The sequence below is a fragment of the Cyanistes caeruleus genome, chromosome 2 (genome assembly GCF_971803275.1).
Source record: "Cyanistes caeruleus chromosome 2, bCyaCae1.hap1.1, whole genome shotgun sequence".
In the NCBI taxonomy this organism is placed as follows: domain Eukaryota; kingdom Metazoa; phylum Chordata; class Aves; order Passeriformes; family Paridae; genus Cyanistes; species Cyanistes caeruleus.
In genome coordinates, this window is record NC_141702.1 from 112229015 (window position 1) to 112256672 (window position 27658).

A 27658-nucleotide genomic window follows, 5' to 3' on the forward strand; every position below is an offset into this window, starting at 1 on the left:
CAAACTTCAGTCTGAGTTATCCAGCCACTATTTGCTCAAGGCAATTACCTCACCATCAAGGGATTTTACACCTCTCAGTCTAGGAATTTTTATGCCTCCAGCACTTTGTTTGAAGGGAGGAAGCAGAGCTATCTCTGTGTTGCACAGGGATAGCCAGTGTAGGGAGAATAAGTGACTTGCCCAACGCTCCTCACATGCCCAGTGACCGGGAAGATTAGAGCTTCTGCGACTGTCCCCATCCTTGACTGCTTTTCACTCCATGCCCTGTCCTTGTGGGAATATATGCTGTGAGGAGGGGCCTTTGTATCTTGATAGAAGTGAGCTTTTTTTTCCCAGCAATATGAGAAACTCTCTCTCCAACGTACCCTTGTGAAGTTACCATCATTCTAGCATATTGGGTAATTTGGGTAATTAGCATTCAATGCTACTGTTGAGGAAAAAACCTTAATCTGTTGTCATTGAGGATATTACAGTGTTGCACACATGTTGAGGGAAAAAAGACTAGTGGTAAATAATGAAGCCACCTGGTAGGAAAAGTATGAAACAGAATATTCATTTTTCTTCAATGGGAATAACAGATGACAAAAGTGAGGCTTTCTTCAGATTGTTTGTTTACAGAAAATTCATATCCACTGAGACTGTATGTTAAATTTGCTCTCTGATGTTAGTGTTTGCCGGATGCATGTGGCCACTAGAGTATGTTCTTATGATCTTACCATTTATTTACCTTGATACAGAACTCCAATTACTGTCAGAGATGCTTCTTGTTAAATATGGTAAGATCTCTAGCTTCTAAGAGAGTGAATATGTATTCTTTACTCTGGGGCCACACTGAGCGTGATGCTAAGGAATGAAAATACTGGGGACTTTGTTGCAAATTAATTAAGTATCTAAAGATAACAGTATAATGAAAATAGTTTGAAGAAGTTTGGGCTTTAGAGACAGATGAAATTTGGAAGAGAGACTAATACAGTTCCATGTTTGTCTTTCTGTTTAGGAAGCTTTTTCAAAGCACTGGTTTTTCTTCTACATAGATGTAAAGTCCGGAAGCTGGACCTATCACTTTTATTAGTGTTAATTCTTAATGTGAATTCTTAATTTGAATTTAAAAAATCCCCAGAGTAGTTTTAGCTATGGTCCCTGTAGACACACAGAGTACTTGGAAGCTTAATGTAGTAAAAGTCCCCAGCTTTTAGTTGTCATTGTGATCTGAGGAAAAAATAAGGGCAACTGTAACATTAGAGGTGAAGAAATATGAATAGAAAAGGTTTTAGGGCAAAAGTCATATAAGCCCATTTGTGGACCTGACCACTTTGTGTCTTTGTTGGCATGTGAGCCATTAAATCATCACACCCCTCAATAGTAGTGTGAGCTGAAAATCTTGCTGACAACCCGGAATGCTTTCCTTTAAATCCTGACTAGTAATGGCAAATTATTTCTGGGAGGACTTTTTACTGTTGGAGCATGTTCTAGACTCAAGGAATTTCACTGTCATACTGTCTCAGAAACAGTTTGCTTAAGAGTAGTGACTGAAGATGAGCAACACATGATCAGACACTAAGGTCAGCAGGAGTTGGAGAGATAACAATATCTACATAGTTGTTTTTTCAAAAAATTCGGTTGCTCGGAGAAGGTTCTGAGTATCTCAAATTCCAGACTCAGTTATTGTCACGGTTTTAAGAAGCCAGGATAGCAATAAACAAAGCAAAAATATTTAGAAGGAAGGATCAGTAAAAGAGAAATATAACTTTACCAGAAGTATTTCATCTAGGTGTCTTTGGATCAATTCCTCTTCATAACTAATTTCTTAAGCAAAAGAAATTAGCATGATCTGCTGCATAGTGTCTTTAGAGTCTCTATGGTGTTACACAGGCAATTCTTAATTTAAAATGTTAGGGGGGGCAGCCACCAAAACTGTAATGCGGAGTGGAACTGGAAAGAGACAAAGCAGTTATACTAAAAGAAATATTGCTTTGCTGAAAGCAAATTATGAAAGGAAGGTCTCCTGAGTGAGTTTTGGCACTGGATTTGGTTGAAGATTTTTCTTTAATGATGCTGGCATGAAAATTGGAGCATGCTTGAATTGATAGGGAAAAATGAGATGCACTGGCAATACAGAGGAAGCCTTAAATCTCCCATGGGAAAATTAAGATAACCCTGAGAAAGCAAGTGAAAGAAAAGGCATTAAATGCACAAGTGAAAAATGTAAAGCCACACTCATAAATATCCTATTTCCATTGAAAACTCATAATTTAGATGTATGTAAGTAGGAGGGAGACTGAAATGTAGTACTTGCTTTGAGATGATTGAAATATGTGAAGTATCTCCATAAAAGATGTTCTTGGATGAGAAAAAGATCTACCCTCTGTAAATATTCCCATGTCCTAATACGAGCAAACCATGCTCAAGAGGAGGAATTTGGAGGGGAGCTCCTAGGATACTCCGGGCTTATCTCCTGTGGGAGTATAATTTGTTTAAACTAGAGAAAACAAGGCTGGAAGGGAATAATATCGTTCTAAAATCACAAATAAAAGGTAGGAAAATACTGTGTATGAAACGAGAGTTAAAAAAAAACACCACTATGAAACAAACCCGGAAGAACTTAAAAATATGGGTTTAAATACCCAGTGTAAGGTGAGAAGATATAGAATGCATTTAGTCTGAAAAGTAGAAGGTGGTTACTAGGCATGGAAAAGGCTGTTTCCCTAAAGCAGCATTAGCAAGAGCAGGATGTTCTTTCTTGGCTCTGTGCCTGCTTCAAGGCCTCCAGTATCATCTTTAAGGATGAAATTCCTATGTCCATGTATCCCAAGCTTTGAAAACAGTGTAGTGCTTTAATCTTTTTTACCTAAAAATCTAATAAATGGCTAATGCTAACTCCATCTGGTTATTGCAGGTGTCTTGAATCCTTCTTCTGCTATGATGTAATCCAAAATGATGACATTTTTATTCATGAGTGGTCTAGTCTTTTTTTGGCTATTGGCTGACATTTTATGGTCATTTTATGGTCATTTATGGTCCTCTGGCTGCGTCAACTGTTCCTGTTACCACTACTGGTTTTAGAGCTGCCTTTTTTACTACAAAACTGTATGAAGATTTTTGAGATGATGCTTTTTACTCCTTTCAAAAAACTGCAAGAAATTTGGAAGATGTGTAATGGGCAATTTCATTTCGTTCATCTTTCCACTCTTTCCAACAGCTTTTTATTTTTTATTTTTTGTCTCATGTCATCTCTCTCTACTCAGCATCTTTCTTAAACATGTGGTGGAGTTGGTGTGACAACCGGACCTCCAGAAACGTGCTGTTGCACATTGTCTATGTACCAGAGGCAACTGACTCCCTCTCCAGCTTTCTGCCTTGCCTGGGAAAGATCAGTACCTGGATGAAGGCCAGTCTTCTGTAACTGAACCCCTTCCACAGGAGATAAAAATGCCTGGGAATTCATCCATCCACAGAGCGAAAAAGCAAGATTTGCTGGCTTTCCCACAATCAGCCAAGCTGCCATTAGTGGGTGGACAGAGACAATCTCTTATACTTAGTGCAAGAGTGATAGTTTCCTGGATAATGTGGTGATAAACACAAGATTGATACCTAGAGCTGCAATTTTTGTGAAGCATGTCGTTCTGGCTTCTACCTGTACAGGCAATGGGGGAAGCTGTGTAGATTTCAGTGGAAGGAGAGATTGAGTAACTTCAGAGTTATTTTGAAAAATTTCAGTCAAGGTTGAAACCAACACTGAGATTTTGTTCAAAATTTCTTTCTTAGGTATTCAAAGAATGGAAAAGCTTTTCTTTAAGTGGTGAGTAAAATAGTTCTGTAAGGTGACAGGTAAGAAAAATACCAAATAGTTTCTAATAATAATTAAAGCAGTTGCTAAGCCTTGCTGATTTATTTTGTTAGCCTGAGTTGTATTTGTGCATTTGTTTTCTTTATCACGGAATATTGTAATAACAATATCAAAAGAATTTACAGTGGGGTATACTAGCTTACTTTCATCAAAAAAAGTTACAGCAGATGCTTTGAATTTACTGCAGATGGTGGCAAATATTTGCCTTATTATGAGGTTACACTAGTAGAGTGTCATGGCTGTTATTTAGTAAATCAGCTCATGATTCAGGTGGTAATATCTATTAGCTGTGGCTGGCAAGGCTCAAGTGAAATAGAAAATAAACCAAATACTCAGCCAGTTCTTGCTCTTGGACCAAATGTTTCTTCTTTGGAGAAACAAGAATTTATTTATTTATTTTTTTGTTAACTCTCTCATATCCCCCTTTCCTACTTGATTGTGAGAATTCCTGCAGCCTTGCAGGACTCCCACCTGCCCAGAAGCAAGGCCTCAGCATGAGCAGGACTGCTGATGTACCCTTATTGGGGTCCCCCATCACAGGGGTCTAAGGGGTGATATTTAAACAAGCACCTTGCTGAATCCAGTGCTGCCTTCTGCTCCTGACTGTCATCCCTATGGCTTTGTCCAGGGCAGGAGCACTGAGCCTGCTCGAGAGGCTGACCAACACAACACATTTTTTTTTTTTTTCTTCAGGAGCTCAATAGAGCTGAACTTCTGAGCGGTAGTGTGAGGTGGTGGATGCAGCAACCTGCTCATGAGAGCTTGACGTAAATGGATTTGATGTCGAGGTGCAGGGATGTGACCTTGTGCCCTGGGATCAGGAAGATGATGGATTTGTGGGAGATCTATCTCTACAGTCTCAGAAGAAATTGCATTTTTGTAGCTAGTGTCCCAAATACACCATCAGGCCTTAACATCCAACATCACCAGCAGCATCCACCACACCCTCTTCCTACATATGTTGTTTAAGCTCTGTCCTTATCTGAGCTAAACTTTGTTAAAGGGGGTTTTGTCTCCAGTTCAGCTGCAGCTGTGCCCCTCTCTGCCTGTGTATACTCCTGATCTGGGGGCTCTCTGGCCTGTCTTATCACCATGGATGTTTCTGGTGACCCTTGGGCTGTGTGTGACTTGGTTGCCCTCAGCAGGTCTGATCCTGACTCTGGCTTGTGATCCCAGCCTGATCCTTGGGAGCCTGATCCTGCCTCCTCTCCCGAGCTCTGTGCTGACCCTGGCTGCCATCCTGGGCCTGCCCCACGCACCGTGCCAAGGTGTGGTGGGGCTGGGATTTTGCAGGTAAGGCCTCAGCCATGGGATTCCCCTCAGGTCCTGGCTCCCTGTCCCTCAGGGAGAAGCTGACCCGTGGGGTGCTCTGCTGGGGGCACCGCTACTCCTGCTCCTTAAAAATGTCAGGAATATCTGAGGCCTCCTGTGTCTGAGGAGTGAGCATAAAGCAGGAAATATTAATGGGATAGGTTCACATGTTCTCCTCCATAATTTTCTTTCTTTTTTTTTTTTCTTCCCTCTCAAGAATCCCTCCTTTGGGAGGAAGCCAAACATGAAGAAAGTTGCCTTTATTCTGTCTTATCAGCAGTTCTGTTGCACCTGGTGCTGAGCTTACCCACATGAAAGGACGTGGCTGCATCCCGCGTGAGGTGACGTGAGTGCCAGCCCATGAGGTAATTCTGAGCGGATTGGGAGCAGGAAGCACAACCCCTCTCCTCAGATATCTCACTCCCTGGGCAGACTCTAGAGGTTTGAACAGCTCAGATAAGTAACCAAAGTTTTTGATGCTTTTATCCCAGCTGGTTGGAGCATATAAATCTCTTGAGAGTACAGCAGGCATAAAAGATGTGCTTGAGGTCCTCGAGTTTGTTCTCCAAAAGATGTGATGGTTTTCCTAGGTGAAAAGTGCATCCACATAGCCTAAGGAGGAACAAACATTTGCTCCTTATAGAGCTTGATGTCATATAACTGTTGAAAATCACAAAATCTTTTAATTCAGACACTTTGACAGGGTAAAAATTGTCTTATTTTGCCAGTTTGATCTTATGTGTGAGATAAATAATAATTTTTGGTGTGCCAGAATAGGTGTTAGAAAACAGGAGGAGTAAGAGGGGATTAAAATCTTTGGGATAAGATCAGAGAAAATACTCCTACTTTAAATTAATAACTGCATAATTTGAAATATTGGAGCACTCACAGCCATTTGCTGAGCTCCTTTTGGGAGTAAGGGAGTGCGTAAAAGTTAATCCAGTTCCACCAAAGGTAATCTTGTTATGAGTTAATACCAGCAATTTCTAGGTTAATGGATATCCATGAGGAATTGTCCAATGTTTGTGCTTTTTAATGCATGTCTACATTATGAGGGGAGTGGGATTCACTACTCTTGCATATTTTTTAGCGAAACAATTGCCATTAAAAAAATGTATACTTTAGAGAGTTTTAATTATGTTAATTATCACATATTTTGTTAATAACATTTTCTTTTGAAGATGCCCATTAGAGGTTTTAAAGTGTTAATTTACTAGAAAATCAAATGAGAACGCTGTTTGAAATTTCCTTTTAAATTAACTTTACTTACTTTTATGTCCTAATTAAGTGGAGATAATAGTATTGATGGAAATATTACAGAACTAGGAATTAGTGCTCAGATATTTTACTTAATACCAAGACTTTAATCTTAGTGTAATGTATCTTTTGTTCTAATCAACATATAGCCTTTGCATTTAATTTACTGATGTGTTTTGATCAAAACATCTAAATAGGAACATTGATGCAAAGTGAAACTCTCCTAACAGATAGCATTCTGATACTGTTGAACTCCTTCTGAGCAATAGGTTCCCCCCACAGCAGCTGCAATCTCTACTGGAAAAAGTGTTGAGGGTTTTTTAGTATTTTAGCATTACCTCATCACGTATTAGGTAATACACAGTGATCCCACTTAAAACAAACTTTCCGTAGTGTTTGCAAATCGGTCTAGGATGTGTAATTCCCTTCAAGTTTGACTGCTCTACTGCCTGGTCCCACTAAAGCCATGGAATTTGCCTACTGCATAGATCTTTACGTTGTTGCAGAGATATGTTGTGTTGATACGGCTGTTTATCTGCAGTAAAGGGGGTGACGTTTCTGTGTATCATGGGTTTTAGATCAATAAAACTGCATTAATAGTAGGAGATACACTGGAAAAATAAGTGAAACCCCCTTGCTATTGTAAAAACACCTAAGCAGTTCTATTCCTGCAGTATTGGTGTGGGGGATCAGACTCCAGGGGAAGCTCTAATCCAGCTGAATCAAATCCATTTTGCTCTGACACAAGGGACTCAAGCTTTCCTGTGTGTCTGAAGGGACTAGGTAGGGTTTTGTGAGGTTTTTCACATGCTTCAGTACAAAATGGAGAGGCAGCAGTGGTGGATGCCTGCTTAGCAGATGCACACTCACACTTAGGGGATGCCCTGCAGGAGAATTCCACAGGTTTTTGTGAAGTTCATGCTTTCTGTATCATGAACAAGGATGGCATATGTTCATCGACTTCTACCCCTACATTCACTCACAAAAGAGCCATTCTGCAGTGCTTGGTCTTCACGTAATTTTTTCCTCTGAAGTCCATGCCTGACAGTCTTATAAGGGCGTAGAATTGATCTGAACCCCTGGAAAAAACATTCCATGTTCCCTGTTCTGCATGTATCGCGACATTTTTGTTATTGTAGGAAAACTTGTGTGCTGATGGGCTTGTGACTTGCAAAGCTGTTGCACTGTGTGATGTCCATGAGGACCTGAAGAAGACCCTAGCAGAGAAGTATGATGGGTTGGTAACTGAAGGGGGGCACTTGTAAAAGCAGTGCAAGCTATGTAAACCAAATATCCAATTTACTCAGAAGGGGTAATTTGAGTTACTTTTAAATAGTTAGCTTTTATGGTCAATTGGGTACTGCCACATTATTAGTAATAAGCCATAAATCTATTTGGTATAATATGAAATCATTTTTTAAGACTCTCAAACTAAATTTTCAGGTAAAGAGGAGAAATTGAAATTTATAATCCATACCCCTTTTTTGTGTAAGTGTTATTAATAAATTAGCAAGAAAGAGGCAGCAGATGGAATGAATTGTTGTAGTTCATTAATTTTATGATGGCTTTCTTTGCATGATCCAATTACGTCTGTCATTGTATCTCTAAACTGCAGTGGTGCCCAAAGGAAAGGGCACATAGACAGGGACAAATCATTGTGGGGCTTTCCTGCTTTCTGAGGTTGCCAGAGGAAGTTCTCAGTTCTTACTAATAGCTTTGGTGAAGATACCAGGCCCCACAAGCTGTTGCAAATGAGGTCTTAATCCTACCTTCAAAATCTTAGCAAAGAGATGATTAGTCTTGTTCAGTGTGCACAAAACTGGAATCTTCCATCTGAAATAATTATCAATTCATGATGATGCTTACAATTTCCAAGACTGATCTTGGTATGCCTTCTTGTTCTCAGGATGAGTTCAGGAATGCTTTCCAGTGATGCCATGCTGCAATTTGCAGAAACAAACTCCTATGTGGTTAAGGACAATAGCAAGGAAAATTATACTTGTGGTGCCTGTGTCTCAGGAAAGCTTCCTTTATATATGTCATTGTGACCTCTTTAATTAGAAAACGTTCTTCTATCTCCTGAGACCCTCTGTAGTAATACACTGATAAAGTTTCATTTGGAATATGGGTTGATTTGCTTTACCTTCAGACCTTGTATTCTCAACTTGGAGATAGTGGTTGTTTTTCTGTCAGACGTATGCTTTGCTTAATGACTGTAGTTTATTACCCAGTAGGTCATATCCTGTATATATTTTAAGAACAAACACCTCTGAGATTGTGACTTGGTGGAAGGAGGTGACATGTGTCATTGCTGTTGTTTTCACTACAGCCTTGTGGAAAAACTAATTACCTTTTCATCTTGGTAAATTCAGAGGTCAGTTTACCACTACTATATCACAACATGACAGGGAACATGGGTAATTAGGTAGGCTGTGTAACCTGGATATTCCATGGATCTCATTACATCTTATTTAGAAAGGCTATAATTTGATTGGTGGAAAATTAAGGCATCTCCTCATGGGTCATTTTATCTTTCTGCAATAATAATTCTTGGCTTGATTAAAAATTGATCCAGTGTCTTAAAGTGAATTTATTATTGCTGCAATCTATCACCCACAGACAGATAATCTGGTTCCCATCTTTATCTGATTTGAAAAATCTGTCACTTATTATGTGTTGTTTTTTTCCCAATCATTTAAATTGATGGTTTGCTGAGGCAAGGCGTGCTACCATAGGCTTCCTGGAGAAAGCATGTACGAGACTTCCAGCCAGTATTTTTTACTGCAAGGAATCTGATACTGTGTCAAATATCGATTGGAACTGTGTTGTGGCATCATTTTCCCTGGGAAAAAAAAAAAAAAACCAAGCAGAAATTTTGGATACAGAGCAATAAGAAGGACCGACAAGTCATACTGCTGGAGAAGATGGTCTGTGTGTTCCAAGTGTCTGGGTGAATTCCTGCCTTGTGTGCTGCAGCTCCTACTGAAAGCAGGTCTTATATTGGTCAGGTTATGTAGAGGCTGGTCCCAACCTGTTGGCCTCATAGAGTCCTGAAACCATCTTGGCCATGGAGATGTGTGCCCAAAACCTGACCTGTTCAGATTAAAAAAAAACCCAGAAAAAACAAAGGTTAGATCCATGAGCAATCTCACTGGAAACTCAGTTTTAGGATATATTTTTCCTTCCATTGTGTGCTTGAGCTTTGATAGATCTTCAGGCTTCAGCTTTCAACTAATTTGTTCATGTAAAAGCAGAGTGGGAAATTCTGATCAGGAAAGAGTGATCTCCAAATTGCTTAAAAAACATCCTAGTTGAAGAAATGTTGCAGTAAGCATTGCACTAAGAATACTAAAAGGATTTGACACATGCTCATCTCTAAAAACAACCAGATGTAGTTGTTGGAAAAAACACTATTTATGGTATGAGCACTAGAGAATCTCCATTATTCCTAGGCATTTTAACACACTTTCTTTCCAGTTTTCCAAAATAGTTTATAAAACAGGATCACATTCGTTTCTGTCCAGAACCTTAGCAGATCTAGTGTACCTATACCTATGCTTATAAGGGAACACTGGCAAGTATTACATATAGTTTAATTCCTGCAACTACCCTGGAAAAAAAGGTTGAAAGAAGATTGTGCAGCCAGCTGGTGAAGGGGTGGGTGTGTGAGAGAAGGAATGATTATTAACAGTCCTGCTGTATGGCTTCAGACTAAGGCAAAAATGTGAAAAAATAGAGGCACACAATTTTTGGTTGAGTTTCTTGAACCAAAGTAGAGCCTGGGGCAGGTGTTTCTCTCAGCCAACTTCCTATTATTTAAAATATGATGCCTGTTATCAGAAAAACAGATGTAATTCAGCTTTGGAAATTTGTGTAGTTTGGAATGGAACATTGTCTATAAATTTGGACTGAAAATAAATAGTAGAAAATAATTGATGTAATAAACTTTTGGTTATGGAGGAGAAGCTGGCTGACAGTCTGTCCTTTGGGTACACAATGGGAATTTTGCTGCTGACTTTTGTAAGACTGAAATTTCACTTTGTGCACATTGTAAAATGTGTCCTTTCTAGTCTAAAATAGGTTGCCAGACCCATCCAATCTGTGTAATCCAGGACTAATAGTCTTACATGTCTTTTAGTTATTTAAAAAGTAAAAATTTAAAATGACATGTGCAAAATTGAATCAGTTCTGTAATGTTGAACAAGCATAGTCAGCTCCCTTTCCCAGCCTGCAAAGCATGTGTGTAACCTGTGAGTCTGGATATTAATCAGAACAAGAGGTGATACTCTCAGAAGTGGGGGGAAAAAGCCCTTTGTAACTAAAACTAAATTTTCCTGCTTAGGGTCACTTACTGCATTTGTTCAGTCTGGGAAAGGGACTGCTCAGAAACGTGCTCTTCATGACCTGTACTGATGTATTGTGAGGTCCTGTAGTCCGGAGACGTGCAGTCTTTGGAAGGGAACTGTGACAGGTTGTGCTTTTCTCTGTTTTGAGATGAAGCTTGAAGTTGGGACCCCAGGGCAGGCCAGGAGATGGTCCTTCAGTGAGAAGCATTTTGCTGTACCCTGGGCCTCAGAGCAGTATCTTGCCTTGGGGGAAAGCATCAACTCCTGGAATACAGATGCGGGAGCCTCGGGGTGGTCGGAGCTGCTGCCTCTCCACAGTGTTCATTTTGCACTAATCCTGCTCCCAGCTCTGGGCTTTTTCATGCAGTGCTTGAAGTCTGCCTCCAACGAGCTGCTGACCTTTAGCTCAGGTAATGACTGATAGTAAGGGAGAAGGTTGTCTGAAAAAGGGGCTTCCAGTTGCACGATCCCACATTGATTGGCTCTTGTCATGCCTCCCCAGTCAGTGTTGATATGATCTTGCTGCTGTTAATACTTTCCCCAGAGACGCGTGTTCATTGCTTATTGCTTGTCCATATTCCCTTATAATTAGACCCGACTACAGGATTGGAATGCAGATAAAAGCAGTAAGGTGTTACTTTCTCTGTGACATATGTGCCAGCAGTATGTGAAAAGCCATCCAGATGGGTAAAGCTGCATGTCATCTTCAAACAGGAGAGATTGAGCTGGTAGACGTGGGGTGGATTTCCCTTCTTGTGTTTCACTGTGGGTAGCAATAACAGCTGCTGTTTCTTTGGTCTCCTTAACCCCAAATTTCAGCCTAAGCTAGGCTTAAATTTTGTAATTAAATGAGATGTTTCTAGAAACAGAGGATTCCTACATATACTAATAGATTTGTATTTAGGCTAAATATCCCCAGTGCCTAAAAGGCCCTGATGATATTTTAATATGGATTTAGTATCTCCACCTAGGAAGTAACAACCGCAGAAAATAGGGTCAACAACACAGTAGCAGTAAGGATAAATAAGTAAAACAAAACTGTATGAAAAAATAGCCTCCATTAGGTTTTTGTTTCCAAATCAGCATTACAATCTGTAATCGGTGTTGCAAGATCAGGCCATAGTTCTGTGCCTCCTATTTAATTATTAATGAATTTTTCTGCTGCCAACTTATTATAGAAGGAGTTTTTGCACTTCATACCATTTGGGCTGAATTTGGATTTTTCTGACACTTAATGCAAGTGTGTGTCTGTAGCTAAGGAGTCTTGTGCCAACACCTGAGATTCCCAGGGCAGAGCTGACATGCTTAAAGGCTCTTCTCAGTCACCTCTTGCCCTGCAGGCTGCTCAGGGCCTTGTTCCCATGGACTAGCAACCTGGGCTTAGGGTGCTGCAGTGGAGCTCTGCTTGTGGTGTTTAAAAACATGTTTTACATTATAAATAATAAAATCACATTTTGTTCAATGCAGATTATCATATGAAATTGTCTTGGAATTTTTTCCTCAGTAAGGTCATGCTGGCTCTAATCTTCCTGTTGTGTAAACATGCTTGTGCTCATTCTTAAGGAAATGCACAGTGCTGTTCTCAGAGTGCAGGCTTGCCTTGTGGATGTGTGGGCACTTGGAACAAGTCAAAGGGCTTTGGTGGAAGATTGCTGTGCCCACACTCTCCTAAACATGGTATCAGTTACTCAGCTTCCTCACCTGCACGCTCTTGGGCAATTGCTTTAGGAGGTGTTGGTCTGTATTTTCGCTTTCCTCCTCCCTATCTTGTGATTTCCTCACTAAAGAAATACCCAAGAACGTTCATCTTCTATCTTGTCTAATTAGATGAACCTTCACCATCATTTTTGGGTCACTTGTCTTGTCCATTTCTTCTGACAGGTGACAAACAAGGCAAGGTTCCTGCTGTATTCACCACCAACAATGATACCAATGAGGAAGGGAGAGAGGAAAATGGTTTACAGGATATTGACACAAATGATAGCACTGAACACTGCTGTGTCTGTAACCAAATGGCTCTTTCCCCCTACCCTTCCCTTTATTTATAAGTTCTCTTCTTGCCTTTATTTATAACTCTGTTTTCCAAGTGTGAGAACTAATTACCACATTGTGCAGTTTCATTTACTCATCCTGCACATAAAAGGTACTTCCTGTGCTCAGAAAGTAACAAACTGCAGTAAAATCCAGTAATCTTGTATACAAATGATCCAAGAACAGATACACTGTGTGTCAGAGGCTGTCCTGCTCTCCTGACAGAGCAGAGTAAATTCCACTGGGGCATTGGCAAAATTAACAGTTTTTCCATGCAATATTGAATTTGGGGAGAGGTACCAACTAATTTGAAGTAAAATGAGGTTAGTACTGGTGATCTCAAATTATTTAGTGTATCATATATAAGGCTGTTTTTTTTGTGGTTTTTTTTTGTTTGGGTGTTTTTTGTTTTAGAGGGAGGCAGGGAGGAGAGAAAAGAAAGGAAAGACTTCATTAATCAGAAAATGAATCATGGGAATTTTAACTTGTGATTGCACATGAACAAATAGTGATTTTTTTTGAGGAATAGCTATTATAACCCCTCCATAAAACCAACCTGAAATACCAAAATAATACCTGCTGGATCAGCAGCATATGTTCTGAGGAGTCTGATACACAAAAGGAAAAACTCAGCATCTTCAGCCCCTCAGAAGCATCTCTTCAACATGCTACACCACCTGATGTGTCTTGCTATGATCCTTTGAAGCCTTTGTAGGTGTTTTCTGGGATCCTTCTGGGATGCATATGAACTAGTAAACAGTGATTTTGTGTAAATACACCTTCTTTCCAAGAGTTATGTGGGACAGAAGATATTCTTGTTGGAGAGACACTCAACGCATGCATATTTCTTTTGGGTTTTTTCCTTTCCCAGATGGTTCTTCAAAAATAATTTTGTTATGAAAACATAAGTCAAACAGGAGTGCAAGGTGTTAGGATGTAGCAGGCAGCTGGGCTGTGCAGGAGTCATGAATGGGGATCCAGAGTCTTTCTCCTTGTCAGTTTAAGCCCTGCCTCTTCTATGATATTTGTCTCCAGTAAATTAACACAAGTCTGTGGGTGCCTCAGAAAGTGCACCTCAACTTTGTAGCAGAAGTAGAAAACTGTATGAAAAAGATGTTGGGAGAGAATTCTGTTGATCACCTGGTCTGACCTCCTGCTGGGAACCTTTTCCAGGACCCTGTCAAACTGAGTCCTGAATGTTTCCAGCAAGGGAGATTCCACTACCTCTCAGGGCAACCATATTTCTATGTGTAGTTGTTCTCATGGTGAACAATACATGTGTATTGGTAGAGAATTTGCCCTGGAGCAGATTCATTTTCTGCACAGGATTTGGTGTGTTGTCACTGTGACTGAAGGGCCATTTTACAAACTACTTAGGTCTATTTGAGTATGTATGTTATAAATTATTACACATGCATTGGAAAGGCACATTTTTAATGAACATTCAGGAAACCTTTGAGAATGAAAATAGCCTTGACCATGATTTGAAATTATATCCAGGCCAGCAAAAAAAGGTTATTCCTAGAGCATCCGAGTTCAGTTCTGTTATGGATACAAGCTTTATTTACTAACCATGGCAATGATGGAATGATATTTCTTTCCATGTTACAAAGCTTTGATTCACCTGTTGATACCAATAGAAATATTAACACTCTTTTGTGGCTCTTCCTTCCTTAGCACAATGCAGACTCGTTTTGTGTACATGCTCCCTTATCAAAGGCATCCTGACAGTTGTTAAATCTGTTCTTCTTTATTGCTTTGAGTTAAGAGACGTAGGCAAAGATGAAAAGAATGGAAGGGAAAGTTGAGCATTCAGGGAGAGAAATAAAAACCATTCTGGGGAACAGAGGCTACAGAATGGGAGACTCATGGCAGCAGGGAAGAGATTTGTCTGAGGGGACAGGCAATAAAACCACATAAGAAAAGTGTGGGGAGTGGGGCAGAAGAAGAAATGGACAAAGGAGACAGTAAATTGATTCCTGGGCTTCCTGGAGATGTGCAATCCAAATGATTAACTGCAAAATCTGTGATTTGATAGATCTGGTGCAATAGAAGAAAGATCACATCCTGCTAATAAAGAAATGCATCGTTTGATTAATCCTTTTTTTTCCTTTGTAAGTTTTGATTTTTGTCTAAGTACATCACTGCCAAACCCGATGTCTGCAGCACTAGGTCGTTTTGGCTCTGTGACCCTTGCCATTCCAAGGTGCTGGAAGGCACAGTGTATGTCTAGTCAGAATGTTTCCTTCTGTCAGTACATTTCTGAAACTAATGTGATTGCATCCACTGTATGCAAACCATTATGCCTGATTTTTAAATATATCAGGGAGAAATATTTGTCTAGAATTAGATGGCATTTGATCAAAATACTGCAGGAATAGCATGGTAGAACTGTTTATGTTCTAGGCCTTTATAAAAAGAGGATAATGCTCCATCATATTATTGAAGGGTGGCACACTGGGGTATTTTTGAACCTTGCAACAGCTGTCAGGATTTCTACTTTCCCTGGGAAGTGAAGAAGAAAATGTGCTTCTATTCTCCCTGGGGAGAAATGGATGACTACTCCATTGGAGATGTGCTATTACTCTCCCCCTGATTTTCCCAAGGAAACTAGGTATTAATAATTGCCTTCATACAAATACTGACTTTGGCTGACAGGAAACAAACAGTTGCTTGACATGAGCCCTGTCTCAGAATGCTGCTTGAGCCCATAACTGAATTTCTTCTGGGTTGGGTTTCACTTAAGTTTCCATTTGATGCCATTTCCATTTGATGCTGATCACCACCACAACTGAGCACCTCTCAGCAGTGTATTAAGGTGCTTGCTCAGTGTTTCTTCCTCAGGGAGAGAAGAGATGATATAAAATATAGACACAGAGACATGGGAGTGTCGTTCATTTTCTGTTTGGGTGTTTTTTTGTTTAATTGTGGAAAACAGTGGACTTTCTCTTGCTTTTTGAGGCTGCTTATTTCCTGGGGAACACCTGAGAGTGAGATCTTTGTATCGATTGTTGGAAGTCTTGCTTGTACCAGAGACATTCTAAACTAAAGAATTCATCTTGATATTTTGTCCCACATATTAAATATTAAATTATAAAATATTATAAATATTTTGTCACATCCTATGCTTTTGGTGCAGTTTACTCCTGGCAGTGGGTGCCCTGGTGATGAGCACCATGACCCAGTTGTTCATGAGACTAGTGAGGAACAAGGCTGCTTGCATGGACTCTCCAGATCAGCATTTCCAACTCATGGCTGGAGTTTGGTGCACTGGTCTTTCCAGTGTGTTCAAGGCATCGTGTCTTTGCATTGCTATGAAAATAGTGTCTCAAATTTATTTTTAAAAGCTTTACATTTTCTGTTTTGCAGAGGAAGATATCAAGGGAATAAACTTACCTGAATTGCTGGAGTCATACAGCAGCTTGTACCCATAATGGAAATACAAAACAGTTTTGGGCAATCTGATGCCCAGCTTCCTGACCTTTGGCTTCAGATTTATTTGGACTCAGCTTGTCATACTGTTGTAGTTTCCTATTCAAACTATGATTTGAGTGACTCCCCTCCCCCAGCCTTAATGAAGATGTTTACCAGAGTCACATCTGTCTGGTGTGACTTGCAGACTTTGTTTAGTGGAGGAAGGCCCAAGGCTGGCCTGCCAGAGGTGAGATAAATTGGGACTGAAATCCCCAGGGAGAGCCTGAGGTGTGAAAGCTGTTCTGCTATGACTAGCTCTCATCAGTAATGATAACCCCTCAATTTTGTGCCACCTAAATTCACCCAAAATTATATGCTAAATATAAATATTCATTTTATAAATATGCATGTTAATTAAATATACATTTATTTTAAATGCATGTGTTAATTATACGTGTTACATCAGATCACAATTAAGTCAATAGAAATTGGAGATTTGCATATAATCATCCTTGTGTACTAATCAGTTGTCAGTCTAGAAAGCCATTTTCTGCATCTAGATGGAATATAGACCTTGGTCCAGTGATCAGTTCAAAGATTGTGTAGCAACGTCAGTTCTTTTGTTTTTATGGATTTTCTTGTGAAGAAATATGACTCCTTTTCAATGCATAAAGAATATGCAATAATTTCTTCATGTTTTATACTACTGCTTCCAGGAGCGCTGTGGAGTTCAGATTTTGGCTGAACGAGTTTACTCCTCTGATGTGTCAAAACTGAGGTAAACCTGCCCCAGTAATTTCTTTTCATGTGAGATGCAAATTCTCTTTGAGCAACACATGTTCTTTTTCTGGTGTGCTACCTAAGTGTAACTTTGCCTGACCCTCAGTCTTCTGGAAAAGTATGAGCAATTCCCCAGGATGTACTTGGATAGTTATGGTCACATTGCCTTCTCTTGCCTGTTGATTTCTGTGGGGTGAGAGTATTGGATGCATGTTGCATTTACTACATTAAAAACCATTTCAAATCTCCATGACTTTGATTGCATATCAATGTAGATAAAACTGGACATTTGTCCTTTTCCAATATATATAATGAATATATAAACATCCCTGAGAAAACACTTGAAGGCTGAACTGTTCAGAAAGCAGAGTTACACCGAGAGTTTGTTTTATCTGAGGTGTTTCTCTAATAGAAGCAGGTGAATTTAGAGGTCAGTTTTGCCTGACTCTATTCACTGGTACCAAAACTCACCGTGGCACTTGGTGCATCCAAGGCCATCCTCACTGGGCAATGAGCTTCAGTCAGCACACTCTAAAGTACCATCACACCCAAAGGAATTGAGCACATGTGCAAGTGCTCTGAGGAAGGGATTTCTTCCTCAACTGGGATTTGGGGATCAAAGAGGAGATGAACACTGAGCTCTTGATGGTTTTGGCAGTGGGATGCTTTGTTGTTTGGGAATAAGGACCCCATCCAGAGAAGCAGTTAAAAGACTTGTTTTGAGGACTGCCAAGGAATGTGGTTCATGGAAAGGAGTATATCTTTAAGTCAAGGCTGTTTTTGCATCAGAACAGTCTTGTGGGGGGAATATGAGAAAGTGTTGTGGTGCTTTCCCCCAAAGCGTTCTCCCCACATTCCCAAACCCTTTGTTCAGTGTCTCAGACAGGACTGTGGACAGTGCTGTGTCTCTCACTGTGTTCCACTAAGTCTTGTTGACTTTTCCTCCAGAGCTTTAAATCCAGTTTTCCTTGGAAACATTACCATTATAGAGCACTATTCACCCTGAATAGTTTTCAGGTTAAAACCCAACAAGGTATTAAAACAAACCCTCTGAAAAATAGCTGTTTCATCAGTCATTTTAATCTTTAAAATATTTGCTTCATGTATCCAGGACACCGTTGATTGCTTGCTGTATTATGTAAATCTAGAGAATAAAATAGGTCACTCTTCAAATTGTCTTCTTGTAAGGATGTAATTAAGCTGCATTAAGACAATTACTGTATTGTAAGTATCTACTGATTTTTGAAAAACAATGTAGTTTTAGTTTTGACAGTGATATAATTTGCTATTTATTATGTTTTAATTAGAAACAGTGGTAAGTAGGATTAAAGCCAATTGTATGGTAATTTGACATAACTATTGAAATTCTGAAGTAATATAGTTAGTCTACAGTACAGTAGTAGTGGAAGGGGGATAGGGAAAGAAAAACTACTGATTATTCAAATCAAGAATTCTGGTAAATAGGAATCCTGAACCAGATGCCTCTGGACACTGCTCATGTTTGGGTCTGACTCTTTTCCCATTAAAGAAAGGTGAACTTGGTCTTAACTTTAAGAACCCTAGAATTTTTGTAGGTGCTGGGATGGTTGACTGTAATTTTGATGCCACTGGTGTGATTATTGTCTCAGCATATCCTTAAAGTCTGTAGTTTGGCTTTCTGCAAATATAAGAATTAAGATGAACTGAAAAACTCAAGAGGTAGAAGAGAGATCCACCTTTCAGAGGGTGATGGGTAGAAAATGGCATGTCCAAATGATTGGGAAGAATAAGAGAATAAACAAGAAAGCATACATACATGAGTGGGTAGAAACACTATTCAGCATAGACTTCAGCAATGTGGCAATAGAAGTTTAGGGAACAAAGAGAAAATTTGCAAGAAATCAAGTCAATTTTGGCCTTCCAAGGGTCTGTAAAATCCATCGCCTTCAGCTGTATGACAGCATGAAAATGAGCTTCCCAGTCTGTCTGTTCCTCTCTAATTTCCAATACCATTATAAGATTTCTATCTCTAATAAAAGATCATTCTTTCTGTGTCCTGACACCTGCAGCTATGGAGAATGGATGATTCCTTCAGCATCAGCTCTTCAGCTGTAGGCATTGCTTGTGAAACCTCGGATTATCCTCCCTTTGGACAATTAGATTACATCCGTAAATATTGCTCATGTTTGCACAAGACTAACCTCATATCTTGGGTTGTTAACTTTGATTTTAAAGAAGGAAAAGCAGTTGGAAAATTTCCAAGTTGCATCCATCATGGTGTTATGGCTGCAAAGGAATTTACTTAAGTGAAGGGAAAGGGGATTAGAATAACAGTAACCTGGCCAAATAGAAAGCTGAAAATGCAGAGTTGAAAGGGAGCTGCTTGACTGGAGGGTACCTGTGAGAGGTCATCCTCAGGAATGGAATTTTAAACCTGGTAATATTTAATGTTTTCTTCAGAAGTCATAGGGCCCAAACTGTTGAAACGTGTTCTTGAAATTTGCAAATGATGCAATGATAGAATATGAACATTTCATCATAAAAAGATGGACAACCTATTGTCACTGAGGAGTGAGGGAAATGACATAATGTTGTTACATTAAATTTTAACTCACAAATGTAAAAAGTAGGAATAATTTCTGCCACAATCAGGAAAATGCTGCATTTGGACATAATGGTGGAACCAGACCTACCTGTGTTAATCTGATCACAAATTTCTGGCCATTATTAATTACTGTGGATAACACAAGCCTCAGATATGTCATGCAGAATTTTTGCAGTGGGAAAACTCAGGTGAAAATTTGTGTGAATACTGTAAAATCACCATTTTGGCCATCTGTGTTTAAGAAGGAAGAATTCAGTCAGGATCATGTGCAGAGAGGTGAAGGAGAAGTAGAAGTTTCCTTTTACAAGGAAAGGCAACAATGGCTTACATAGTTAATTTGAAATCAAGGACATCTGACCTTTTTATTACAATTAGGAAAAGATTCAGGATATGGAGGAACTATTTATGATAAAGGATAATATGTATTAAGAATAAACAGCTACTAATAGGCTAGGAGTACAGTTTTTTACCTCTGTGATCCTCCATGAAGTCTTCATAAAACCTTTGCTTACCATGGGGGTCTGGTGGGTGAAATATCTTCTGAAATTTCCTATTTCCCTGAGGTACCTGTGAGGAATCAGCAGTCTTCTCTATCCACTTCTGGGGACCAGGCTTGAGGACGGGGTTGTGTCCTTGGAGCCCATTACCCTCTCTACAAACACCCACAAGAGCATTAAGTCACACATAAAACTGAAAGCAGCCCCTGGAAGTGAATTTGGCATTCCAGCAGAGAAGTGTCGTTCCCCCAGTCTGATCTGCCAGCTGGCACGAGGACAGCAGGGTCAGACCTGGTCACTGTCATGACCTCTGGAACAGCAGAAGAAATTCTCTTCCCAGAGAGCCATTACCCAAAGCATTTGCAGAATGAGCAGTAAAGATGGGATTTAAGGGAAGCAAAACCTCACTACTGCTAGTCTGTCAATTTTACCCAATTTGCACTCATGAATACAGATTTTTTTTTTTTCTTGCTTCACAGGTGCACCCCTGCTGCACCAGGCATATATTCTAGGCTGCTGTGAAAATGTGTCTGCCAAGGTAATCTGTTGCAGTTAAATTGTATATCTATATTTTACAAGATCCATAATGCTCATATCTGCAGATATTCACTTATAATAATTATATACAGAATGATACCCGTGTATTTATATTAAAAAAAGCAGGCTAACCAACTGTCCTTTAAATGTTTTGCTGTTATTGTCCTCTCTCTTCCTTTTTTAATTCCAAACATCTCTAGGACTCCAAGATAATGTTCTTAAAATAAATGCTGAGTGTTTAAGTAAAATTTTTTTTCTGTGTAAGAAAATGTATTTTGACTCTTATAGCCTTAACATTAATCACTCACTGCTTCTTCCTGGAATATAAACTAGCTCTGTTTATTAATCTGAAATAAACAGCAGCAGCATCTCTGGCACCATTGAAAAAATGAATGCTGTACACTTTATTTTAAATGTAGTGAGTGGAAATTTTACTGTTGATGCTTACTGAACTGGTTCAGGTGAATAATTTAGGCATGAAGATGTGAATTAATTGGTGTTTTTTTTTTTTTCTCCATCTTGATTTCATTTAATGGATATAGCTTATAAATTTATATCCAGATATGGAGTGAAATAGATTTTGTTTAAACTTGTATTCCAAGCATGTCTGTGGTGGTACCAAGTACCCCAAAATCATCTGGCATCTGTGGGAGTTGCAAGAGTTCAGTGCTGAGCAGAAAATCAGGCTCTTTGTGTTTTGAGAATGCTAATCCATTGTTAGGGTTTCCTTTTAAACTGAAAATAAACACAATGTGTGTTCTGTTAACTTAGACAGGTGCTAGAGCCGACAGCTCGAGGTTTAAGGGCAAGGGTCAAGCAATCAAAAGTGGTCCTCTCTTGCACAGATCATCAAACAGGGAGTGCATCAATGGGCTCAGTGGCCAAGGCTGGAAATTAATCAGCTCAGCCCTCGGTGTTTAGCCATGCTGATTATATACTGGCAAAGTGAGCAGGAGCTGACAGGCCAGGGGAGCTAACGTAATAGGAGTGCATTCCCAACAAAGGCAGGGAAGAAAGATCAATTTGCAATATTCTTTTCTGTACCCATGCAACAAAGCAGAAACATGAAAGCAGAACATTAAGGGATGCTCCCTATGAACTGGACAAATCAATAAACATCAGTGGTAAGGGGAGAAAAAAAAGTTTCTCGTTCTGTTGTGTACCCTGAGGCCGCTTCTGTCTTTGTGAAGTGCTGAGTAGCAGTGGCCTCTGTCATGTTTCCTTTCACCTACATGGTGTCATCTGCTTCAGTCTCAAGGTGAATGCTGGTTTGTGCAATCAGAGCCAATGTTTAAGGAAATGATTCCATCTCTTTGGGAAGAGATGGTAGGGGACAGCACTCTGCAGAATCTGCAGTGGCCACTCAATACACAGAGCTCCATTTCTGCATTGGAGCTCGGGGCAGAAACTGGGATTTGGTGCTTGCACCTGGTGAAAGATTTCAATAGTTTCAAAGATTTCAGTTCAGAACACTTGAATAAGTGCCAGTTGCTTTCATAGGGGCTGCCAGATGCAAAATCTGGTTTGATGTATAGGAGTTTACCTTTTCTTCGAAAATGAATTCCCACAATCAATAGCTGGAATAATGTAGGAAACCCAGATTAAAAATAGAGAGAGATGGATCCAGTTTGGGGGCATAAATAATGATTTCTAGTAGCATTTGGGAAAGAGAACTACAACTGAAAAGAAAAATGTTTATTGCAGCCAGAGCAAAATCCAGTGTTTGGCCAGTTATTTTATCATCTCAAATATTTGGCTGTGAGAGCCAAGCCTGTAAATGAAAATATTCCCAGCAGTGTTACAGCTTTGCACTGACCACTTTCACCTGTATGTGGAATATCTATTAGATGTACATTTAATACTCCTGGTGAAAGAATAGCTTCCTTTTGGCTTCCCGCTGGCTTTGGTGGAGGAGTCCTCACTCTCTTGGCACTTTTTTTGAAAGCAAATTGAGTAAAAAGCTAAAGCACATGTTCAAGCATGTGACTCCCCCCCCCTTGCAAAGAAGCCTGTGCTTTACAGGGCACGCAGTGTGAATAGGTTGTTATCTGCTGGCAGGGAGGTGGTGGAGACTGGGAGGCAGGTGGGGACTTGTCAAGCTGGGCACAGTCCCCCTCCACCCAAGCGGGACACAGGTCTGGTCTGAGGAGAGCACCCGTGGTGGGAGCTAGCATGGGACCTGCTGAGGGTGATGCAAAGTGCTTTGCTAGTGAATGACAGTAAACTATGAAGCACTTTGGACTCAGGAAGGTATTTGTGTTAGTCAGCAGTTTTATTTATTTATTTATTTAAGAAGAGTTTTCCAGCATTTGCAAGTGGAGTAAGTCAGCCTGGCAGGTCCAGCCAGCAGGAATTCAGCGTGTGCCCTCTTAGCACAAATCCCCAACTCAGCAGGTGCTAAAAAGCATTGATACCTCCTGCAAACAGGCTGTTTACTTGCAGACCCAAAGCAGGTCATCCCCAAGTTACATGTGATATGAGATGCTGTATGTCATGGCTAAGGCATGGGTGAGGAGGAGGCCTTTTATGGCTGATTATAGTCTGGCAGATTTACAGGATGAGTAAATTCAAAAAAAGGTTATAAGATAAGCCACTAGTGTCTGTCTCTTATCCATGGTCAAGAAGTCCAGCAGAGGGGATGTGGGAGGAGTGGGAACAGTTGCAGAAGCCAAACTTGTGCCTTGGATTAGTGTCTGATGTATTAGAGAGTCAAAGAGAGATGCCTGGTTCTTGTGAAAAGCAGATTGATGCAAGTTTTGTAGAATAGATCATCTTTATGTAAGCAGTGCAGCCATGTGCCAAACTCAAACCTCTGGCATCCTAACAAGCAGGACAAAAGTTATGTGCTTGCTGTGTCTCCTGTGGGAATCCTGGGTGGCCTGGGCTTCCTGAGAATTACTGGGGAGACTGAGAAGAAGTGATGACCTAGGAAATGGAGTGAGTCTTGAAAATGATAAGTCAATAAAAGTTGTGAAAGGGATTCCTGAGAGAGGTGCAAGGGTTGGTGGTGTCCTTTAGTCATGCTGCTGATCTGTTTATCATCAGCAATGCTTAATCACGATGCTCTAGGCTTTGTTAGTGTTCTAAAAGATTTGATCTAAACAAGTTCCTTTTGCACTGTTCACTGTGCTTGAGGCTCATGTGGACTTCATTCACAGAAAAGTCCTTGTTTTGTAACCTGTTTTGTTTCCCTGCAATAAAATTGTGTGAACCTGAATGTCTTTGAAGTAACAAGAGGACTACTGATTACTTAAAATACTTAAATTTTTCTAATGACAAAGTTCGTTTAAAGAATATTACATTAAGATGTAAGAAATCATACAAAATGAGCACTTCCCAGGAAACAAATCAGCCTAAGGCATTGATTCTGGTTAGAGAACTGAAGTGTGGATTTTGTTATTTGTTTCTCTTGAGCATTCCATTTTGTGCCACCTGACTTGGTGTGTGTGCTGATTATTTTTCTCTGGATAGCACACAGCCATAGCTTTTTGACATTTGTTGAGGGAGAATGTGAAGTGTTCAAAGGTTAGATGGTTCAGCTGATATCCCACCTCTGTGAGCAGAAGGCATGCAAGGGGCTTATTGGTAGCAGGATATTTCTGCTAAAGCAATGAGGAATGGAACAGTTAAAATTAAAATTGTTGAAAGAATATTGTCATTTTCAAGGTTCTAGGTGTCTGGAATGGAAAGCCAGAGCCATATATGCTCTTCTTTAGTGGCCTCTTCACAATGAGTGTGGTAGACGTTTTCTGTATTTGAATAAAATAAACTTTCCTGTTAGAGTAGATTCAGGACTTCTGTTTATCTATCCAGCTTGATGAAAGCTGGACAGAAGAAAATAAAAATTACATAAATTTCACAGTTTTAGTTTGGATAAAAGTTCTAAGTCTCTTATGAATACAGGTGTTGAAAATCTAATGTCACCTGGGTGGACTTGAAAATGTTGCTTTGTCTTTTCAAATAATATTGACAAGAAGATCTTGCCTATTGACAAGAACATTTTAGATGTGCATGTTGTTAAGAACGGAACAGGAGTAATAGCTGATCTCTCTGACCTAACAAAAGTGCTCAGAATTTTTAAACAGATGAAATTTATCAGCTGTTTCCATTGTGCAACAGCCACAGCCTAGTGAACAATCTATTTTTGACCATCGGGAATACCATCCTTTCGTTATTTAATTTCAACATTTCTGGCTTACACTTTGGAAGTGCTATTCCAGTGTTGGCAAGGGTCCAGAGGTTTGTAGATATTTTGGCTGTTGTAATGGTGATGGAACTGAGATTCAGTCTGAGGAAAGGTTGTTAGTGACTACAGAAGAAGGAGAGGTTCTTGAAAGAAATGTGAGGAAAGGGACTAAAAGTTAAGGATCTCTTCTGCCTGAGTTCATCATGCTCAATCCTTCCTTTCTGTCCTGGATTAGCATCCTGCTTAATTTCTGCTATATTAAGATATGGAAAAGAAATGGTTTCAGGAGGGAATGCCTCAGAGGGTATGGATGGCCGCCAGCCTCCTCCAAAGGTCAGAGCTGGTGCTGGGCATTCTGTCACCTCTGTATGTGGATGCTGCTCCTCACTTATTTGTGGTGGTCACACGGACAGACTCTGAGATCTGAGGTTTAAAATTGCTGCTGGGTTTTTTCTACTTTTTGTTCTCTGGTGTAGACTTCGAGTGTCCCATGTGTTTTGAAAATTCTGTGGAACATGAATTTCCTTCTGAACACACATGATTTTCTTAAGTGGTTGTGTGTGTAGGTTTTTTTTTGTTGAGTTTTTTGCCTCTCAGATTTAAAGTTGGATAAATGTTGGTCACTGCATTCTGAGAATTCCATAACGTTGGCATTTGGCCATCAAGAAATGCTTTGTGAGTGTTTTTGTTGAGTCTTCATTCCATGTCTTCTGAATAAACCAATGCTAAAAGCTAAAATACCAACAAAACTTTGAAAGCAAGCCTGATCTAGCTGATGTTAAATGATGGGCTCCTTCTTTCCCAGATTGTCTTAATTGCTTGTAGTTGATTTTCCTGTATCCTGTCTTTTAAAACTGCTAGTTTTAAAGAATTGTTCCAACTGTGTGTCAGCAAGGACCATCAAATCTTGATGCTGTTCCAGGCTCTGTCTCTGAAATGCTCAGAACAGACTTCACTTGAGCATTCCCCAGAAGTTCTAGCTTTCATAATCCCTAATTTCCTAATATTTTAGGATGTACTTTGGGTTATATGTCAGATGTGTCTGCATTCTGTTCCTCTATTCTATTGCAGTAGCTTTTTTAAGGAAAGCTGCTTTGTGGTATGATAGGCAAACTTTGCTTGTGATTATACTGGCTCTTCTGACTTCAGGAATGTAAGAACTCTGGGCAAAATCTGGATGATTTTTCTCTTTGGTTTGTGGTAAGTGAAACTACAATTTAGAGCTCTTAAAAAAAAATCAAATTCTTAGAAACAATCATTTTCATTTTGCATGTGAATGAAAACAGATGGAAAGAGAAAGATGACTTATAGGAAAAACCTTGAGTATTTTGTTTTGAATTATTTCTTAGAATGAAAAGTTGAATCAAAATCTTTCAGATTAGCAAAATCCAGCATTTTGATACCACAGAAAAATTTTAAAAAAACAAACAACCCCAAACCAACTCATTAATTTCTTTTCCCCACTGAAAACATAGTCAACAGCTTTGCACAATAGTGTTTAAAAAGTTGCATTTTATCAGTGGGTTCCGGAATCTTGGATTTGGTTTTCTTTGGGCTGCTCTGTGGTGTGGCTCCTTATGCCTTGGTTATTCTGATCTCTGCCTTTGGAAATTGCTCAGAGGTAATAGTTACTCTTCCCATCACTATTGCCAGACCTTATCAGTCCTGCTAGCTAGCTGCTTATCACTGCAATAAGCAAAAGTTTGTTCTGTCATCTACTAGCTGCCAAATATCATTCACAAGCAATTTTTTCTACTGCAAGATGGACATGAAACACCTGCTAATTTCAGTCTGGTTGGTAAATCCCTTTGGAGCCTTTGCAGGAAGCTACACACAGGCTGTTCCTTCGGTCCCCATTCAAAATGTGTGAGCGTTTTCAAAAACTAACTTTGATTTCTCTGTGACCTGCATCCACACTTAGTGGCCCAACTTCTGGGACTGCAAAGGGAACCTCACTTTCCAGGGTCTCTGTGGATCCCTTTCTGAAGCTCACCCCTGTTATCATGTCCTATACCGTGTTTAAAAATAATTTTGTATCAAGCAATGAAGATGATGTGTTGGCATGCTTTGAAAAAATAAAAGCAGGCTGTTTTTAAAGTAGCATGGCAATTACCATGCCAGTTATTGCTGATGGTTCAAAATCTCTCCTTCCAAGTTTCAGGGAGCCTTTCCTGTTGCTAATGCTACTGCTGAGGCTACGGTGGTTATCTGCTCTGATTCACTGGTACAACCAATATCTGTGAACCCTCTGAGGACATTCTTGGCAGCTGCAGGACATAATTACCACATTTGAGAATATTTTTTAGGCATTTGGATCTATGGGTGGCTTTTCAGATTGCTCCCCAGCTAACGAACCCGTTACTGGTTTGACACAGTTGACAGCTGGCTGTGCTGGTGGCTAAAGAACTGCCTCTGGGGCTGTCTCAGAATGAGGTTAATGATGGGCTAGATAAGTTCCCTGCATTTCCTATACATCATTTACCTGGAATTGTGCTCTTCACCAGGCTTTTCCATGATGACAAGGGACCTCACCCAACTGCCGTATTTACTGAACGGTGCAGCTATTCTGCTGGGCCAAATTTGGGCTTATTTACTGGCCTTGCTTGTTTGTTGTGTGTTTGTTTGTTTGTTTGAAGTAGTGACAACAGGAGCAAAAAATCTCTGCTCTGAAAATGCACTGTTTTAATAAAGGGAAGGGCTGTCAAGCATTCATTTTGGGCTGAACTCATACTTGTTAACTGTCTGAGCATCCCTTTTCTCTCTCAAGTTATTATGATCCACAAAGGAGTGTTTGTACTTCAGTGTGCTTTTTGGTTTTCTTGCTTCCTCCCTATAGGGCTTCTGGAGACCATGACTAATGATGGATTT

At 39.9% G+C, this 27658-nt stretch overlaps 1 long non-coding RNA gene across 1 annotated transcript in view; it reads left to right on the top strand.

Annotated features, from left to right (window-relative positions):
* LOC111926686 (uncharacterized) overlaps positions 1–27658 on the top strand; it is a 306644-nt gene that overhangs the window by 41702 nt on the left and 237284 nt on the right. The window contains exons 3-6 of the long non-coding RNA XR_002863124.2: positions 3766–3799; positions 4993–5140; positions 5376–5523; positions 20547–20605. This is a non-coding gene — a long non-coding RNA (uncharacterized LOC111926686). The remainder of the gene's footprint in view (positions 1–3765; positions 3800–4992; positions 5141–5375; positions 5524–20546; positions 20606–27658) is intronic.